The sequence below is a fragment of the Pongo abelii genome, chromosome 22 (genome assembly GCF_028885655.2).
Source record: "Pongo abelii isolate AG06213 chromosome 22, NHGRI_mPonAbe1-v2.0_pri, whole genome shotgun sequence".
Classification (NCBI taxonomy): domain Eukaryota; kingdom Metazoa; phylum Chordata; class Mammalia; order Primates; family Hominidae; genus Pongo; species Pongo abelii.
The window spans coordinates 30255160-30276150 of NC_072007.2; the positions used below are offsets into that span (position 1 = coordinate 30255160).

Consider the following 20991-nt stretch of genomic DNA (forward strand, 5'->3'; position numbering starts at 1 on the left):
CTCACTTTCACAGTCACTTAAACTTTGATTAACAATGTCAGTTTCTCCTTATCTTTCTCCAATATATATTCGTAGGACTTAATAATAGCCATCTGATACCACAGTCCTTATGACTGCCAATTCCCATGACAGCTCACAACTGTTCTGAGCTATTGCACAATTCAGTTCATTTCATTCCGTCAGTATCGCGTCTGAATTCCTCAGTAGTCAATTGTAGTACAGCTGTAGTGAGTGGCTATCACTACTCCATGTGCCTCCAATTCTCTGGTCCTCGTGGCCCATCAGCCAGCAAGGAAGTGATCCAGTTTCAAAAATTACCTCTTTACAGATTGTCTCCCAATACAGTCACAGTCTGAGGTCTTAGGACTTCAACATATAAATTTTGGTGAAATACATTACTTCTAAATGTGGATCACTCTAATGTAGGCTTATCTATATATTATTTCCTGGGTTTAACTCTCCCAGTCTTTCAGGTTTGGAATGGAATTCCATTCTCACTTTCCTTATATTTGTAAAATTGAATTAAGTGGCTTTCAATTGAATTCCCATTGCATTCTTACCATTCATGCCGTAAAACTTTTCAGATGTTATTTAATTATTTTCATACTCATTTACTTCCCCATTATACTGTAAATTCTAAAAGGAAAGAACTGTTATCTTATTTACTATCAAACCCTCAGGACCTAACACAGTACCTAACATCTATTAGAATCACCATAAATAATTTGATGATATCTTTTTATTGCATTATCAGTTACTTGAAGGCAGAGTGTGTGCATTGTTCAACATTGAATGCCAAATACTGTATTAGCCTGTTTTCATAATGCTATGAAGAAATACCCAAGACTGAGTAATTTATAAGAAAAAGAGGTTTAATGAATTCAAAGTTCCACATGGCTAGGGAGGCTCACAGTCATGGCAGAAAGCAAAGGAGGAGCAAAGGCACATCTTGCATGGTGGCAGGCAAGAGAGTGTGTGCAGGGGAACTGCCCTTTGTAAAACCATCAGATCTCATGAGATTTATTCACTCTCATGACAACAGGATGGGAAAATCTCCTCCCATGATTCAGTTATGTCCCACCAGATACCTCCCATGATACACGGGGATTATGGGAGCTACAATTAAAAATGAGATTTGATTGGGGACACAACCAAACCATATCACATAGCATCCAAAAAAAATTCCTATTTACCCAATGGTAAGTATATAACAATTGTTTATTCAAATTTACTTAACTGATTGCTTAAAATATTTTGTCAATTTTTGAAACATTTACAGAAATTTGATTGCTTCAGGGATATAGTCATTAACTCACTTTACTTGTGTACTTTTTTATAAGTTCTGATTATACTTAATTTTGTTTTCAAAAATGGGTCTTAAATGCTAGGTGAGTGAAAGAGTTGAATTTCATAAAACATTTCTTAGTGTCAATCTTTTAATATTAATTATTTTCCTCAAACTAGTGTAATGAACCTTAATAAACTATTTGTATTAAGAACCGTTTTTTCATTAAATTTTACTGAGTTTAAAAAAACACTTTAAAGGGTTTTTTTGAAAGAGTAACATAGTACACCTGAAAAGTTATTTATAATATAATAAAATAAGATATCCAGGAAAGCTGGAAGAAAGGAAGTAACTGGAAATATGGGAACAAATATCTTTGAGCATCATTTTTTTTTAACCTCTGAACTTTTTATTGGCCTCCTGCTCCCCAAAGGTACCCTGCTTCTGCAGGCTTAATGTCTGAGAACTTTGGTGTCATTGGTCTCAGACACCACTTTGCCATCCACTATCTGGCAGGTGGTGGTCTTTTGGATGGTTTGCATAGAGCTGCTGCGGTCCAGAGCATTACCAAGATTGAAGTCCTCACCATCTTCCAGCAGGGGGTGGTAGGTGGCGATCTCAGCCTCCAGCTTGACCTTATGTTCAACAGCGCCTCCTACTCCTGGGCCTGGTGCTGCGCCTCTGCCCAGGTCTGTGGCAGCTCAGACTCCAGGTGCATCAGGGTCCCGTTGAGCTGCTCCATTTGCAGGGCGTAGCGGGCCTCCACCTCCCTCAGGCTGTTCTCCAAGCTGGCCTTCAGATTTCTCATCGAGTCCAGGTCGATCTCCAAGGACTGAACTGTATGTCTCAGCTCCATGAGTATCATCTCAGCAGCTCCAACCTCGATGAACTGTGTGGTGACCACTGTGGTGCTCTCCTCAATCTGCTGAGACTAGTACTTGTCCAGCTCCTCTCAGTTTTTCTGAGCCAGCTCATCGTATTGGGCCTGGATGTCTGCCATGATCTTGGTGAGGTCCTGCAATTTGAGGGCATCTACTTCCATGGTCAACCCAGAGCTGGCAATCTGGGCTTGCAGGCCTTTTACTTCCTCTTCGTGGTTCTTCTTCATGAAGAGCAGCTCCTCCTTGAGAGCCTCCATCTCTGTCTCCAGCTGCAGCTGAGTGACATTGGTGTCATCGACGACCTTGCAGAGCCCATGGATGTTGCTCTACACAGACTGGAGTATGGCCAGCTCTGACACATAGGTGACTCTAAAGTCATTAGCAGCAATACAGGCATTGTCGATCTGCAGAATGACGCAGGAACTATCCACAGTATTTGCGAAGATATGAGCACTCAGGTCCTCGATGGTCTTGAAGTAATGGCCCCAGTCTCTGACCCGGGGTCCCTTCTTCTCCAGGGGCTCCTGGATTTTGCTCTCCAGCTTCCAGTTCTCCATCTCCAGGCTCCTCACTCTGTCCAGGTAGGAGGCCAGCCAGTTGTTCAGGCTTTGCATCGTCTCCTCATTCTGGATGCCTCCCATTCCTGCCAGAACCCCAGCCATTCGGGCAGCCAGGACCCTGGACCCCAAGCCGAAATGGAAGCTGGTGGAGCAGGACACCAAGATCCGGGAACCAGAGCCCCGGTGCCTGCATAGATCGTGGAGAAAGTGAAGCGAGTGGTGAAGCTCATGCTGTCTGGGAGGAGAGCGAGAGGAGAGGACTCAGGCTTTTTTGAGCATCATTCTAAGAAATTAATCATAGAAATTAAAAGGTAGGAATAATTTAAATAAAAACCTAAATTAATATGCTAATTTTAGACATGAATGTATGAATTAGAAAAATGTAAATATTTTCTCCTCTGAGCTACAGGTTTCATAACAGCAGCAAATCATACCCTCATACGTTTTCTATAACCCTATATTCTCAAACAAAATACATCTTGTTTTAAATACTTGAACCCCATATGCATTTATGAGACAATGCAAATCCATATCACCTTTTAGAAAATAGTTTGTTCAAAGCCTCATATTGAACATTTCTTGACAGGTAAAAATCCTGTAAAAATGAGATTTAAAGTGCAATAGATACTCCATTGGAAAGATATAAATGACATGGTTTAAAGGGAAAAGGTTAGTAAAATAATTCCTATTAACTCTCAGAAGTTTTATCTTTATTTTTAAAACACGGAGTATGAGCATCTAGATTAATGTAAGTAAGAAAAAAAAAAAAAAAAAACAAGACCAAAAAGCATAGCAAATGGTTGTTTAATAGAGTCTATCGACAAAAAGAAAAGGTGCATGGAATGTCAACTGTTAATAATAATAGAAGATATATTATATTGCATTGTTTTTAATCCTTTACCAATTTTATGGTACTTCTGACATAATGATCTCCTATTTGAGTCACAGTCTAACGAGGCAAATGGGCCAATTAATATAACCGTTTTTATACATTTAGACTCAAGCTCAGAGCTTTTGTGATTTGTCCAAATTTACCTAAGTAAACTGCCTCTGGTCAAAATCACCAATGAATTCTGCATTGCTAAACCATTGGTTAGTTCTCCATCCTAGTCTCACTTGACCTAGAAGTCATTATGACCAGCAACTCATTATTACTCCCATATCTTTGCCACACCACTTTTATCAGCCAAGACACCACTTGCTTTTCATTTTATTCCTTCCCCACTAGCCGCTACCCCTTCTCATTCTTTTGGTTGCTTTTTCCTGTCTTTCTGATTTCTTAATATCAAATGCCCCTGCCTTAGTCTGTTTTGTGTTGTTAAAAGGGATATAGGGGCTGGGTAATTTATTAAGAAAAAAAAATGTTGTTCATTTGGCTTGCAATTGTGATGTCTGAAAAAGTTAAAGACTGGGCAACTGGTAAGGGCATCAGGCTGCTTCCACTTATGGCAAAAGGAGAAGGGGAGCCAGCATGTGCAGAGATCACATGTGGAGAGAGGAAGCAAGAGAGAGATGCAAATGCTGCCAGAACTTTTTAACAACCTGTTTTCCTGGGAACTAATAGAGTGAGAACTCACCCTTGAGGAAGGGCATTAATCTATTCATGAGGGATCTGCCCCCCCATGACCCAAATACCTCCCACTAAGCCCCACCTACCAACACCAACATGTTGGGCTTAAATTTCAACATGGAGTTTGTAGGGAACAAACATCTAAACTGTAGCAGCCCCCTTTGCTTCCTCTGAGATACTCACCCCTTATTGATTTCATTCTGTTTCCTCACTAAAAGTACCAACCATATCACTCTAAAATGTATCTCTCTAACTGAATTTTCCTCTTATACTCTGGATTTATATATTTGACTACCTATACAATATATCCATCTGTGTATCCTATAGACATCTCAGGTTACACATGCCCGGAACTGAATTCCTGATTGCCTTCCCATGACCTTTTGTACCTATTTGCTTTGTCATCACTATAGATGGATAATCTACCTTTTAATCAGGCAGCAGATCCTATGAGATGAGGGGTGAGATTTGATCACTGGCTTTAGTAATGTACAAGTCATTGCTGAATTTGACAAGAGGTAATTTACTTATGCAAATGCATGGGTTAAATATCACTAAATTTCTGTAAGAGAATATATAAAAATATTTTAAAGTACTGCTAAATGTTGTTACTTCCACTCCTCACACCCTAGTCAAAGCCACATCGTCTCTCACCTGGATTATTGCAGTAAACTCTCTCTTATTAATTTAGTGTTCTGCTTCTACATTTGTTGATCCTCCACGTAGGCTATAGATGCTCCTTAACTTACAATGGGGTTGTGTCCCAATATGCATATTGTAAGGTGAAAATCTCATAAATTAAAAAAAAAAACACGTTTAATATACTTAACCTATGAAACATCATAGCTTAGCCTAGTCTACCTTAAATGTGCTCAAAATCCTTACATTACCCTACAGTTAGGCAAAATCATCTAACACAAAGTCTACTTTATAATAAAGTGCTAATTATCTCATGTAATTTATTGAACACTAAACTGAAAGTGAAAAATGGAATCGTTGTAGAAGTACTCACCATTAATGTACAGAGTTGAAAGCATGTTGGGCCTGAAGAACATCTGAGGTATTGAATTAAAATTAATTGCAGGGTGCAGAGGATGCTACAGTGACGGGATCATCAATCTCTGTCTCTTCTGATGAGGCTCTAGAATAGCTTGCAGAGGCACTGGAACATCCACACTTGTGGATGGTTTAACAGGCATAGTGTTCTTCAAAATTATTTTAAGTATTGGTTGTTCACCCTTGTGTTAGTCCATTTTCATGCTGCTGATAAAGACATACCTGAGACTGGGCAATTTACAAAAGAAAGTTTAATTGGATTTACAGTCCCACGTGGCTGGGGTACCTTCACAATCATGGTGGAAGGCAAGGAAGAGCAAGTCCCATCTTAATGGATGACAGCAGGCAAAGAGAGAATGAGGAAGATGCAAAAGTGGAAACCCCTGATAAAACCATCAGATCTCATGAGACTTATTCATGACCATGAGAACAGTATGGGGGACCACCTGCCCCCCCAAGCTGTGATTCAGTTATCTCCCAGCAGGTCCCTCCCACAACATGTGGGAATTATGGGGGTACAATTCAAGATGAGATTTGGGTGGGGACACAGCCAAACCATATCATTATGTCCCTGGCCCCTGCCAAATTTCATGTCCTCACATTTTAAACCAACCATACTATTCAAACAGTCTCCCAAAGTCTTAGCTTATTTCAGCATTAACTCAAAAGTCCACACTCCAAAGTCTCATATGAGACAAGGCAAGTCCCTTCCACCTATGAGCCTTTAAAATCAAAAGCAAGCTAGTTATTTCCTAGATACAATGAGGGTACAGACATTGGGTAAATACAGCCATTCCAAATGGGAGAAATTGGCCACAACAAAGAGGCCACAGGGCCCATGCAAATCCGAAATCCAGCAGGGAAGTCAAATTTTAAAGCTCCAGAATGACCTCCTTTGACTTCATGTCTCACAGCTATGTCACACTGATTCAAGAGGTGGGTTCTCATGGTCTTGGGCAGCTCCACCCCTGTGGCTCTGCAGGGTACAACCTCCCTCCCTGCTGGCATGGAGTCTGTGGCTTTTCCAGGTGCATGGTGCAAGCTGTCAGAGGATCTACCATTCTAGGCTCTGGAGGACGGTGGCCCTCTTCTCACAGCTCTACTAAGTGGTGCCCCAGTAGGGACTCTGTGTCCACACTGCCCTAGCAGAGGTTCTCCATGAGAGCCTTGCCCCTGCAGCAAACTTCTGCCTGGACATCCAGGCATTTCCATACATCTTCTGAAATCCAGGTGGAGGTTCCCAAACATCAATTCTTGACTTCTGTGCACCCACAGGCTCAACACCACATGGAAGCTGCCAAGGCTTGGGGCTTCCACCCTCTGAAGCCACGGCCCAAGCTCTACATTGGCCCCTTTCAGCCATGGCTGGAGCAGCTTGAACACAGGGCACCAAGTCCTTAGGCTGCACACAGCTCGGGGACCCTGGGCCCAGCCCACAAAACCACTTTTTCCTCCTAGGCCTCTGGCCAGTGATGGGGTGCTATGAAGGCCTCTGGCATGCCCTGGAGACATTTTCTCCATTGTCTTGGGGATTAACGTTTGGTTCCTTGTTACTTATGCAAATTTCTGCAGCTGGCTTGAATTTCTCCTCAGAAAATGGGAATTTTTTTTCTATCTCATTGTCAGGCTGCAAATTTTTCAAACTTTTATTCTGTTTCCCTTCTAAAACTCAATGCTTTTAACAGCACCAAAGTCACTGCTTGAACGCTTTGTTGCTTAGAAATTTCTTCCACCACATACCCTAAATCATCTCCATCAAGTTCAAAGTTGCACAGATCTCTAGGACAGGGGCAAAATGCTGCTAGTCTCTTTGCTAAAACATAACAAGAGTCACCTTAGTTCCAGTTCCCAACAAGTTCCTCATCTCCATCTGAGACCACCTCTACCTGGACCTTATTGTCCATATCGCTATCAGTATTTTGGGCAAAGCCATTCAACAAGTCTCTATGAAGTTCCAAACTTTCACACATTTTCCTGTCTTCTGAATCCTCCAAACCATTCCAACCTCTGCCTGTTACCCAGTTCCAAAGTCGCTTCCACATTTTTGGGTATCTTCTCAGCAGTGCCCCACTCCCGATATGAATTAATTGTGTTAGTCCATTTTTGTGCTGCTGATAAAGACATACCCAAGACTGCTCAATTTACAAAAGAAGGAGGTTTAACTGGACTTACAGTTCCAAGGCTGGGGAAGCCTTGCAATCCTTGCACAAGGCAAGGAGGAGCAATTTCCATCTTACAGGGATGGCAGCAGGCAAAGAGAGAATGAGGAAGATGCAAAAGTGGAAACCGCTAATAAAACCATCAGATCTTATAAGACTTATTCACAACCACGAGAACAGTATGGGGGAAACTCCACCCCCGCCCTGCCCGGCCCCACGCTATGATTCAATTATCTCCCACCGGGACCCTCCCACCACATTTGGGAATTGTGGGAGTATAATTCAAGATGAGATTTGGGAGGGGACACAGAGCCAAACCATATCAACCCTTGTGATCATGTGGCTGATGGGCAGCTGCCACTCCTCAATGCTGCCCAGCATTGCAAGAGAGTATCACACTGTACATCATTAGTCTAGGAAAAGATCACATTTCAAAATTCAGAGTATGGTTTCAACTGAACGCCTATAGCTTTCATACCACACACCACTGTAAAGTCAAAAAAATCTTAACTTGAACCAACACGGAAGGAGTCTTTATTTGCAACACAGAAGTTCTTACAATCTTTTAAAATGTAAATCGGACAATCTCCTCTTCTTGGCAAAGCCCTCTGGTGGCCTCATCTTCCCCAGACTAAAGGCCAAAGTCCTTACTGTGGCCTTAGAAGACACTGCACGACCCCACTGCCACCTTGTAACTCCATGATATCATCTCCCGCATCTTTTCCTTGCTCACTCTGCTGCAGTCATATTGATCACTAGGCTACTCTAGAAACACAGCAGGCACACACCCATTGGGGGACTTTTGCACTGGTTATTTCTCTCTGGCTCCAGAAAATTTATTGTTCTAATTTTTAATTTCTTTTTGACCATCACAAATAGGACTTTTTATTTGACACATTATAAGTCTGAACTTTAAACAAATTCTTGGACTGGTGGTTTATATTCATCAGCTTATACATCTTTAGCACCTGTCTCATCCCCAGTGGCTTTTCCAGAGCTACTGCCTTCACCATGACGCTCCATGAGTTTTCCCAATTCAAACTAGGGCTTCTTCAGCATTTTTACTTTTCTAATGAGACATCATAAAGAGGATAAATAGACTGGCAAGGCTTTTCTATGTTTTTCCAGTGCTGCCTGGAATCAATTTATGAACCCTGTCTTTCAAGGCATTTGTCAGCACCTCTTCTTGGGTCATGATTTTCATCATCTTCTTCTTGATTTGGTGTACCTGTTGGTACTGAGCACAGGAGGTATATATATATATATGTAGCTACCCAGAAATAAATACATATATAAATATATACAGCTTTATTTACATAAATAACTATATATATAAATTTATTTACATATATACTTTATATGTACGCATATTTCCTTATATATAGTCATATATATGTAACATATATATGGAAATATACATACATATAAAGTATGTATGTAAATAAATTTATAGTCATATATATGTAACATATATAGTCATAGCTATATAAAACACATGTAGTCATATATATAACATATATAGTCATATATAACATATATAGTCATATATAACACATATATAGTCATATATATATGTATAACACATATATAGTCATATATATATATATATCAATCAGCTGGGCACTGTGGCTCATGCTTGTAATCCCTGCACTTTGGGAGACAGAGGTGGGTGGATCACTTGAGTCTAGGAGTTCAAGAACAGCTTGAGCAACATAGTGAGACCCCTTTCTCTACAAAACCTACAAACAAATATAGCTGAGCATGGTGGTGCCTGTGGTCCCAGCTACTCAGGAGACTGAAGTGAGAGAATCACTTGAGCCTATAGGAGGCAGAGGTTGCAGTGAGAAACGATTCCACCACTGCACACCAACCTGGGCAACAGAGTGAGACCTACTCTCTCTCTCTGTGTATACATATATAAATATATAACATATATTAATATATTATATAATATAAGTTTTCCCATTTATATTAATATATAATATAATATATTATACTATATTATATTATATTATATATTAATATATGTGTAATATAATATATGTAATATATTATGTAATATAATATATAATATATATAATGTAATATGTTATATATATAATATATATATTACATATATGTAACCCATGGATCATATATGGATTACATATATGTAATATAATATATTATGTAATATATGTGTTATATATTATATATGTAATATAACACATATATACATATAAATCTCCTTTACTCACATATTGCCATTCTCAATTAGCCCTATCCTGAAATTTTCATCTCCCTTCCCTTTTTAATTATTATCCATATGCCTATCATGTCCTAACACACTGGATCATTTATTTATTTCTTCATTTATTGGCTTATCATCCATCCATTATAATATGAGTTCTACGAAAACATACATTTTTGCTTGTTTAGTACAATGTAGCAATCCCAGTGCCCTATAACAGCTTCTGATATGGTAGGTGAATGAATGAGTAATAAGTGGCAGAGTGGTTGTATAAAAAGAAGCAGAATAATAGAAAGATAGAAAAATATATTTTATTCAGCAACTAAAGAAACTATGAAGTCTAGAATAGGATAAAAGCAGATAAGATAGTTATTTGTTCATCAATCATCTGCAGTAGAGATAGAGGGTATGATAAGATGCTGGAATAAGTTATACATAATAGTTAAAAGTTAAAGGCAGTACTCAGTGACTATTAGATAAAAATTGGCATATCTATAGAAAAGGAAAGAGTCATGTGTTATACTGGGTTAAATGATACAAACAGAAACTAGGATGACATCTTAAGAATTTAAGAAACACAAGAAAGTATAGATAAAGCAAAAAGGGTAATGTTTAAATGTACTTATCAGAGGGTGATATAAGGTATTAATTTATAATTATTAGAGAAAAAATTGTCAAGCAAATAAAGTACACAACACATAATGATTAACAATTGAGAACAAAATACAATAAACAAGTGGATAGGTAGAATAACAATTTTTTTCATACTTAAGAAGACAGAAGACAGTACTGGTTATTTCATTATTTTCTTCCAGGAAAGAGAAACTAGTTTCATGTTTGAAACTTAGAGAGTTACATCTTAATGGAAAAGATGGCTCTGTCAATGAAGCTTATTAACAAAGCACCTGAAATACTAAAAAGCCAAGTACAAATGGTATGGTTGCTTTCACCAATTATGCGAATAAATACTCATAAGCCAAAAGAAAGCAGATAGGGTACATAATGTCTTGGGAAAGAAAAAAACATGCTTAATTATCTTGCAATACATTTTTTGTTAATAATTAAGAGTAGAGTGGGGAGGGGTCAAGATGGCCAAATAGAAACAGCTACCATCGGAGGCTCCCACTGGGAAGAGTGAAAACAGCAAGCGAACCCTGCATCGGCAACTGAGGTATCCAGGTTCTCTCATTGGGATTGACCAGGCAGTTGGTGCCACCCACAGAGTGAGGAAAAGTAGGGTGGTGCGACGGCCTACCTGGGAGCTACACGGGGCTAGGGGAACTCTCACCCCCAGCTAAAGGGAGGCAGTGAGTGATCATGCTACTTGCCTGAGAAGCCACACTTTTTCCACGGATCAGGAGTTGCAACCCATGGATCAGGAGTTCCCCCTGTGAGCCCACGCCGCTGGGGCCTTGGGTCCCAAGCACAGAGCTGTGCAGATTCTCAATGGCCACTTGGCTGGAGACTGCCTAAGACTATGGAGTTCCCAGGGGGAGGGGCAGCCATCATTACTGTGGCTGCCTGCTGCCTAAAATGACTGAGCTCCCAGGGAGAGGGGCAGCCACCATCACTGCAGGTCCAGTTTGTCGTTTTTTCTCCTGCTGCTGCCGGAGAGATTGGATGCTTTAGACCTAGGAGGAATTCTCCACAGTGCAGCACACTGGCTGTCACAGAACACAGCCTGATTACCTCTTCAGGCCAGACTCTGACCCATCTCTTTTCACTGAGTGGGGCCTCCCTGCAGGAATTTCAGCTACTCTAGCAAGGGGTTTAGGGACAGAACCCTGATCTCCCGCATCTGAGCCCCTGGGGAGAGGGGAGGCTGTGGTCTCCACAGATCAGCAGACCTAGTCTTTCTCCCTGCTGGTCCTGAGGAATCCAGGCAGTTCAGATGAATGGGATTCCCCACAGCGCAGCACATCCCTCCACAAAGGGGCAGCCACAGTGCTTCATTAAGTGGGTCCTGGATCCTGTGCCTCCTGAATGGGTGAGAGACCCCCAACAGGGGCGGCCAGGCACTTTATACAGGAGCGTTCCTGTTGGCATCAGGTCAGTGCACCTCTGGGACAGAGATGCCAAAGGAAGAAGCAGGTAGCTATCTCGGCTATCTTTGCTGTTCTGCAGCCTCCACTGGTGACACTTCCAGGTGAGGGAGGGACCCAGGCAAATAGGATCTGGAGTGGGCCCCCGGCAAACTGCAGCAGCCCTACAGAATAGAGGAAAACAAACAAACGGAAAGCAACCATGACAATAGCATCAACAGAAAAGTCCCCGCAAAACCCCATCCAAGTGTTAGCAGCCTCAAAGATTGAAGCTAAATAAACTCACAAAGGTGAGAAGGAATCCACAAAAACATACTGAAAACTTAAAAAGCCATATTTCTTCTTCTCCTCCAAATGATCTCAACACCTCTCAGCAAGGGCACAGAACTAGGAAGAGGCTGAGATGGATGAATTGACAGAAGTAGGCTTCAGAAAGTGGATCATAATGAACTTTGCTCAGCTAAAAGAGCATGTTCTAACCCAGTGCAAAGAAGCTAAGAACCATGATAAAACATTACAGGAGCTGTTACCCAGAATAACCAGTTAGTGAGGAACATACATGACCTGATAGAGCTGAAAAACACAACACGAACTCTTCACAATGCAACCACGAATATCAACAACTGAATAGACCAAACAGAGGAAAGAATTTCAGATCTTTAAGGCTGTCTGGCTGAGTAAGACAGGCAGAGAAAAAGGAATGAAAAGGAATAAATGAAGCCTCTGAGGACTATCGGGTTGTGTAAAAAGACTAAACCTATGACTGGTTGGGGTACCTGAAAGAGATGGGGAGAATGGAACCAAGCTGGAAAACATACTTCAGAATATCATCCAGGAGAACTTCCCCAGACTAACAAGACAGACCAACATTCAAATTAAGGAAGTCCAGAGAACCCCAGTAAGATACTCCATGAGAAGATCAACCCCAAGACACATAATCGTCAGATTCTAAAGTTGAAATGAAGGAAAAAATGTTAAGGGCAACCAGGAGAAAAGCCAGGTCACCTACAAAGGGAAGCCCATCACACTCATATGGATCTCTCATCAGAAAACCTACAAGCTGGAAGAGATTGGGGGTCAATTTTCAATATTCTTAAAGAAAAGAATTTCCAACCTAGAGTTTCATCTCCAGCCAAACTAAGCTTCATAAGTGAAGGAGAAATAAAACCGTTTTCTGACAAGTAAATGCGAGGGAATTCGTCATCACCAGGCCTGCCTTGCAAGAGCTCCTGAAGGAAGCATTAAATATAGAAAGGAAAAACTGGTGCCAGTCACTGCAAAAACACACTGAAGTACAAGGACCAATGACACTATGAAGCTACTGCATCAACAAGTGTGCAAAATAACCAGCTGGCATCATGATGACAGGGTCTAATTCACACAAAACAATATTAACCTTAAATGTAAATGGGCTAAATACCCCAGTTGAAAGGCACAAAATGGCAAGCTAGATAAAGAGTCAAGACTCACTGGTGTGCTATATTCAAGAGACCCAGCCGGGCTTGGTGGTTCATGCCTGTAATCCCAGCACTTTGGGAGGCTAAGGCAGGCAGATCATGAGGTCAGGAGACTGAGACCATCCTGGCTAAAATGGTGAAACACCGTCTCTACTAAAAATACAAAAAAATTAGCCAGGCATGGTGGCGGGCACCTGTAGTCCCAGCTACTCGGGAGGCTGAGTCAGGAGAATGGCGTGAACCTGGGAGGTGGAGCTTGCAGTGAGCCGAGATCGCGCCACTGCACTACTCCAGCCTGGGCGACAGAGCAAGACTCTGTCTCAAAAAAAAAAAAAAAAGGGACCCATCTTATGTGCAAAGACACAATTTGGCTCCAAATAAAGGGATGGAGGAAACTTTATCAAGCAAATGGAAAGCAGAAAAAAGCAGGGGTTGAAATCCTAGTTTCTGACAAAACAGACTTTAAACCAACAAAGATGAAAAACAGACAAAGAAGAGCATTACATAATGGTAAAGAGATCAATTCAACATGAAAAGCTAACTATCCTAAATATATATCCACTCAATACAGGAGCACCCAGATTCATAAAACAAGTTCTTAGGGACCTACAAAGAGACTTATATTCCCACACAATAATAGCGGGAGACCTTAACACACCACTGTGAATATTAAACAGATCATCAAGACAGAAAATTAACAAGGATATTCAGGACTTGAACTCTGTCTGCCCTGGATCAAGTGGACCTGATAGATATGTACAGAACTCTCCATCCAAAAACAACAGAATATACATTCTTCTTGGCGCCACATGTCATTTACTCTAAAATTGATCACATAATTGGAAGTAAATACTTTTCAGCAGATGCAAAAGAACTGAAATCATAATAGTCTCTCAGACCACAGCACAATCAAATTACAACTCAAAATTAAGAAACTTACTTAAAACCACACAACTACATGGAAATAGAACACCCTACTCCTCAGTGACTCCTGGGTAAATAATAAAATTAAGGCAGATATCAAGAAGTGTTTTGAAACAAATGAGAACAAAAAGACAACGTTCCAGATCTCTAGGACGCAGCTAAAGCAGTGTTAAGACAGAAATTTATAGCACTAAATGCCCACATAAAAAAGCTAAAAAGATCTCAAATTGACACAACTAACATAACAACTAAAAGAACTAGAGAAGCAAGAGCAAACAAACTGCAAAATTAGCAGAAGACAAAAAATAACCAAAATCAGAACAGAACTGAAGAGGATACAGACATAAAAAAAAATTCAAAAAAATCAGTGAATCCAGGAGCTAGTTTTTTGAAAAAATTAATAAAATAGATAGACTAATAAAGAAGAATCAAATAGACACAATGCAAAATGATAAAGGGTGTATCAACACTGACTTTGCAGAAATACAAACAACCATATAAACACCTTCATGCAAATAAACTGGAAAATCTAGAAAAAAATTGATAAATTCCTGGACACGTACACCATCCCAAGACCGAACCAGGAAGAAGTTGAATCCCTGAATAGAATGATAAAAAGTTGTGAAACTGAGGCAGTAATAAATAGCCTTCCAGCCAAAAAAAAAAAAGCCCAAGACCAGATGGATTCACAGCCAAATTCTACCAGAGGTACAAAGAGGATCTGGTACCATTTCTTCTGAAACTATTCCAAACAATTGAAAAGGAGGGACTTCTTCCTAACTCATTCTATGAGGCCAACATCACCCTGATACCAAAATCTGGCACAGGTACAACCAAAAATGAAAACTTAAAGGCAATAACCCTAACGAACATTGATGCAAAAAATCCTCAATAAAATACTGGTAAACCAAATCCAGCAGCACATCAAAAAAGCTTATCCACCATGATCAAGTCAACTTCATCCTTGGGATGTAGGTCAACATACGTAAATTAATGAACATAATTCATCACATAAACAGAACTAAAGACAAAAACCACATGACTATCTCAATAGATGCAGAAAAGGCCTTTGATAAAATTCAACATCCTTTTATGTTAAAAACTCTCGATAAACTAGGTATTTATGGAACATAACTCAAAATAATAAGAGCCATTTATGACAAACCCAGAGCCAATATCATACTAAATGGGCTGAAAACATTCCCCTCAAAAACTTGCACAATACAAGGATATCATCTCTCACCACTCCTATTCAACATTGTATTGAAAGTTCTGGCCAGGGAAGTCAGGCAAAGGAAATAAGTAAAGAGTATTCAAATGGAATAGAGGAAGTCAAAATGTCTCTGTTTGCAGATGACATGATGCTACATCTAGAAAACCCCATCATCTCTGCCCAAAAGGTTTGTAAGCTGACAAGCAAATTCAGCAATGTCTCAGGATACAAAATCAATGTTCAGAAAACACAAGCATTCCTATACACCAACAATAGACAAGCATAGAGGCAAATTATGAATGAACTCTCATTCACAATTGCTACAAAGAGAATAAAATACCTAGGAATACAGCTAACAAGGGAAGTGAAGGACCTCTTCAAGGAGAACTACAAAACACTGCTCAAGGACACAAATAAATGAAAAAAAAATTCCAAGCTCATGGATAGGAAGAATTAATATCACTAAAATGGCCATATTGCCTAAAGAAATTTATGGATTCAATGCTATTTTCATTAAACTACCATTGACATTCCTCACAGATTTAGAAAAAACTAATTTAATATTCATATGGAACCAAAAAAGAGCCTGTATAGCAAAGACAATCCTAAGCAAAAAGAAAAAAGCTGGAAGCATCACGCTACCCGATTTCAAACTATACAAGGCTACAGTAACCAAAACAGCATGGTACTGGTACAAAAACAGATAGACCAATAGAAAAGAATAGAGATCTCGGAAATAAAACCACACATCTTCAACCATCTTGTCTTTGACAAAACTGACAAAAAAAGCTATGGGGACAGGATTCCCTATTGAATAAATGGTGCTAGGAAAACTAGATAGCTACATGCAGAAAATTGAAACTGGACCCGTTCCTCACACCTTATACACAAATTAACTGAAGATGGATTCCAGACTTAAATGTAAAACCCAAAACTATAAAAACCCTAGAAGAAAATCTAGGCACTACCATTCAATACATAGTCTTGGGCAAAAATTTCATAATGAAAACATCAAAAACAATTCCTACAAAAGCTACAGTAGACAAATGGGATCTAATTAAACTAAACAGCTTCTGCATAGCAAAAGAAACTACTATCAGAGTGAACAGAGAACCTACAGAATGGGAGAACAATTTTGCAATCTACCCATCTGACAAAGGTCTAATATCCAGAATCTACGAGGACTTTAAATAAACTTAAATGAAAAAAAAAAACTCCATTAAAAAGTGGGCAAAGGACAAGAACAGACACTTCTCAAAAAAAGATATTTATGTGGCCAAGAAACATATGGAAAAAAGCTCAACATCACTGATCATTAGAGAAATGCCAATCAAAACCACAATGAGATATCATCTCTAGCCAGTCAAAATGGCAATTGTTAAAATGTCAAGAAACAACAGATGCTGGTGAGGATGTGGAGAAATAGGAACAGTTTTACACTGTTGGTGGGAATGTAAATTAGTTCAACCATTATGGAAGACAGTGTGACGATTCCTCAAAGACCTACAATGAGGAATACAATTTGACCTAGCAATCCCATTACTGGTTATATACCCAAAAGAATTTAAATCATTTTATTATAAAGATACATGCACACATATGTTCATTGCAGCACTATTCATAACAGCAAAGACATGGAATTAACCCAAATGCTCATCAATGATAGACTAGATAAAGAAAATGTGATACATATACACCATGGAATACTATGTAGCCATAAAAAACAAATGAAGTCATGTCCTTTGCAGGGACATGGATGGAGCTGGAGACCATTATCTTCAGCAAACTAACACAGGAACAGAAAACCAAACACTGCATGTTCTCACTTGTAAGTGGGAGCTGAACAATGACAACACATCCACACAGGGAGGGGAACCACCCACACTGGGGCCTGCTGGGGGTGGCGGAGACAGGGAGAGCATCGGGATTAATAGCTAATGGATGTGAGGCTTAATACCTAGATGATTGGTTGATAAGTGTAGCAAACCACCATGACAAACATATACCTATGTAACAAGCCTGCACATCCTGCACATGTATCCTGGAACTTAAAATAAAATAAAATTAAAAAACAAACAAACAATAAAGCTCAAGTTTCATGATAAAATAAAGAATAGAGCCAAAAAGCTTATATATCTTAGGGATTATTTAACAGAATAATATACTATCTTAACAATCTATAAAGCAATTATTGAGAACAGAGTAAGGTGTACTTCCTCCCATGAAGCTCTTTTAAAGGTTTATTTAATGATTATCTATTTTGGGGATGGGAAAAGTTAAACAAATTTATAATCTTATGAATTAGAATTTGAGTACCAGAAATCATTACAATTTCCTCCATTTCAAAGGAGAAAGCAAAACACGCACACTGATATTAAGAATGCCTTGGCTTAAATTTATCAAAAATTAAATTTATATTGTACATATGATTGAGACCTATCTGGAAAATATTCTCAAACTTCTCTTGCAAGTGTCAGTAAATACTTATCTGAGTCTTAGAAATAAGTTAGTTAACAATAATTTCTGGTGTGGGCAGGAAAGTTCAGGGAACATCACCTTGATATTATGGGAAGAAATTAAGAAAAGTCCGCTATAAAATATCTGAATGATGTCCTCAGATTGGAGCTCTGTCAACTGGCCTTATTGCTTTCTTATTTGGATATCATCTAGAGGTTGAATAGCTCCACTCTGACTCCCAGGAGAAACTTGGTAGGGATTTATCCAGCAGTATCAAGGGCCACAAATGGCTTAAACAAAGCAACATCCTTACTAAAAGTAGAAGAAGTAGAAGGGTTAGAACTTGAATCAATGTTCACCATGTCTAGATATATTTATTTTTCTCTTCATTTTTGAGTGGTTAGCATTGAAAAGCCCATCATATATTCCAAGTATAAATTTAGATTAAGAAGAACTGAAATAGATTATTTCTAATTTGCTTATCTTTTTCAGAAATCAACCAAGAAAGTCTCCTAAGACTTGAAATTAAAATATCCTCCCAACAGTGGTGAGCATACCTTAAAAATTAATGTCAATCAGAAATCTCAGAATGTGACCTTATAGAGGGACTCTGCAGATATGATTAGTTAAAATGAGGTCATCCCGAATTATGATGGACCCTAAATCCAATGACTGGTGTCCTATTGAGAAGAGAAGAGGACACATGAATACATGAATACTGAAAAAAAAAAAAAAAGCGGGACGGAGGGGGAAATGAAAGTATGCTGCCAGGAACTAAAGAACGCCATGGTACATTAGAAGCCCTTACAGTTGGACAAAGCAAGAAAGAATTATTCCCCAGAGCCTTCGGAAGAAGCATAGCCCTGCCACTACCTTTATTTCAGACTTCCAGTCTCCATAACTGTGAAAGAATAAATTCCTGCTTTTTAAAATATTTTGTATTTATTTTTTTGAGACAAAGTCTCACTGTGTCGCCCAGGCTGGAGAGCAGTGGCACAATCTCAGCTCACTGAAACCTCTGCCTCTCCGGTTCAAGCAATTCTCTGCATCAGCCTCCTGAGTAGCTGGAATTGTAGGTGCCCGCAACCATGCCCAGCTCATTTTCGTATGTTTAGTAGAGACAGGGTTTCACCATCTTGGCCAGGTTGGTCTTGAACTCCTGACCTCATGATCCACCTGCCTTGGCCTCCCAAAGTGCTGGGATTACAGGCATAAGCCACGGCGCCCGGCCCAATTACTGTTGTTTTAAGCCACCCAGTTTGTGATAATTTGTTACAGCAGCACTAGGAAGCTAATACACACACTGTAAATAAAATGAGGATACATGATATGTATAATCATCAATCTGTGACAATTATCCCACCAAAAAATAATTTATAAATAAATACTTGAAAATGTTTAGAACCATCCAATTTCTATTCTATGTGCTCTAGAAGCAGAGCATAACAAATATGCTCAAACCTAAGTAATGACATTGTCCTCTAGGGAGGAAAGAACAATATAAAAGAAGGTGATAATCAATAGAGCCTAGTGAAGCAAGAACCAAACAGCAAATTTTTATTGGGAAATTCTTTGTAACTTCAAAGACAAAAGACATTCCAACCTGCTGATTTCAGCATATATTTCACATATATTTGATAAGCTGTCAGTAACATTATGCCATCCTAGAAAGTTATATTTTCTTTGTAAATAAATTAACACCTATAAAATCATGAACGTATCGCAAATGTGATTAATGTATTTATCCTTTCTGAATACATTAATAATTTCAAACTAAAAACTTTGAAGTGAGGACTGGAACATGGAATGCAATGACCAAGTCATCATTCATTAGCTTTACTTAGTTAGTTATCGGCTGGGAAGTCAAGTATTTATTAAGCATCCTTTTTTTTTTTTTTTTTTTTGAGATGGAGTCTCACTCTGTAGCCCAGGCTGGGGTGCAGTGGTGCGATCTTGGCTCACTGCAACTTCTGTCTCCCGGGTTCAAACAATTCTCTGCCTCAGCCTCCAGAGTATCTGGGATTATAAGAGCCCGCCACCACACCCAGTATTTTTTTAGTAGAGACGGGGTTTCACCATCTTAACCAGGCTGGTCTTGAACTCCTGACCTCGTGATCCACCTGCCTCAGCATCCCAAAGCGCTGGGACTACAGGCGTGAGCCACCGCGCCTGACCCTATTAAGCATCTTTTTTATTAGGCAACGAAAGAAGTATGCTAACAATTATTTCACTAATTTCCTTTATAACTTTCCCAGAATTCATTGCGTTGTTACTCTTTCAAATTGCAAAAAAACACAAACTCCAATTCTCTAACTCACAGTTATCTTAAATTCAATTATGTATCTTACATGTAATAGCTGGCCTCCAATTCACCCTTTCTTCCACCTTTGATCTTCCTTGCATCAGTGTCCAATTGAGAGGCAGCTATCACAATTCAACTTGAACAATAGAAGTTTAATATAAATAATCATTAATAAGGAGAGCGAAGTAACTGTAGAGTAGTAAAGAGAAATTTAAAGTACACAAGGAAGGAAGGACAAAATTTGGAGAGTGTTCCCTTCCCGAAAACTAGGTTACTGACTTCCTTTGGGGAAGACGTGGCAGCAGCCCATTGGATGGCAGAAAAGTTCACGGGGCTGCCCCAGCCAGAGTTGGCCCACTATTTCCATGTTAACTGGAAACACCCCATAGAGTGTGTTGATGAGTGAGGCTGGCAGAAAGGTGTGCAGAAGTATGGGTTTCAGCGCGCTGGGTGCATTGCACATTGTTGGTAGAGCTGCCTAAAGCTATCCTCTTACCTTCATAGGTGCAGGCCTACTGATGCTGGCAAGCAAGAGTGTAGGGCAAGCTGGAGCTTAGGGAACCTCCTAGCTGACAAAGCAGTGTGAGGTCTTGGGAGCACAATGTCTGTTTCAGGAGGGCCATAGAAAGATGGTCACCAGGCCAGGGACGGGGCTGTAAGCTTGCTGAGAGACTGTGCTCTAGGCTTTAACAGAGTCCCTCTCACAGTGATGCAGCACCAGCAAGAAGAAACAAAAATAGCAACAAAACAGTGTTAGATGATGTGATGGTTAATATTGAATGTCAACTTGATTGGATTGAAAGATGCAAAGTCTTGTTCCTGGATGTGTCTGTGAGGGTGTTGCTAAAGAAGATT

The 20991-nt window shown here is 39.6% G+C and overlaps 1 pseudogene; it reads right to left on the reverse strand.

The window, feature by feature from the left end:
- Positions 1–1737: 1737 nt before the first annotated feature.
- LOC100433378 (keratin, type I cytoskeletal 18-like) lies at positions 1738–20599 on the reverse strand (annotated as a pseudogene).
- Positions 20600–20991: the final 392 nt, after the last annotated feature.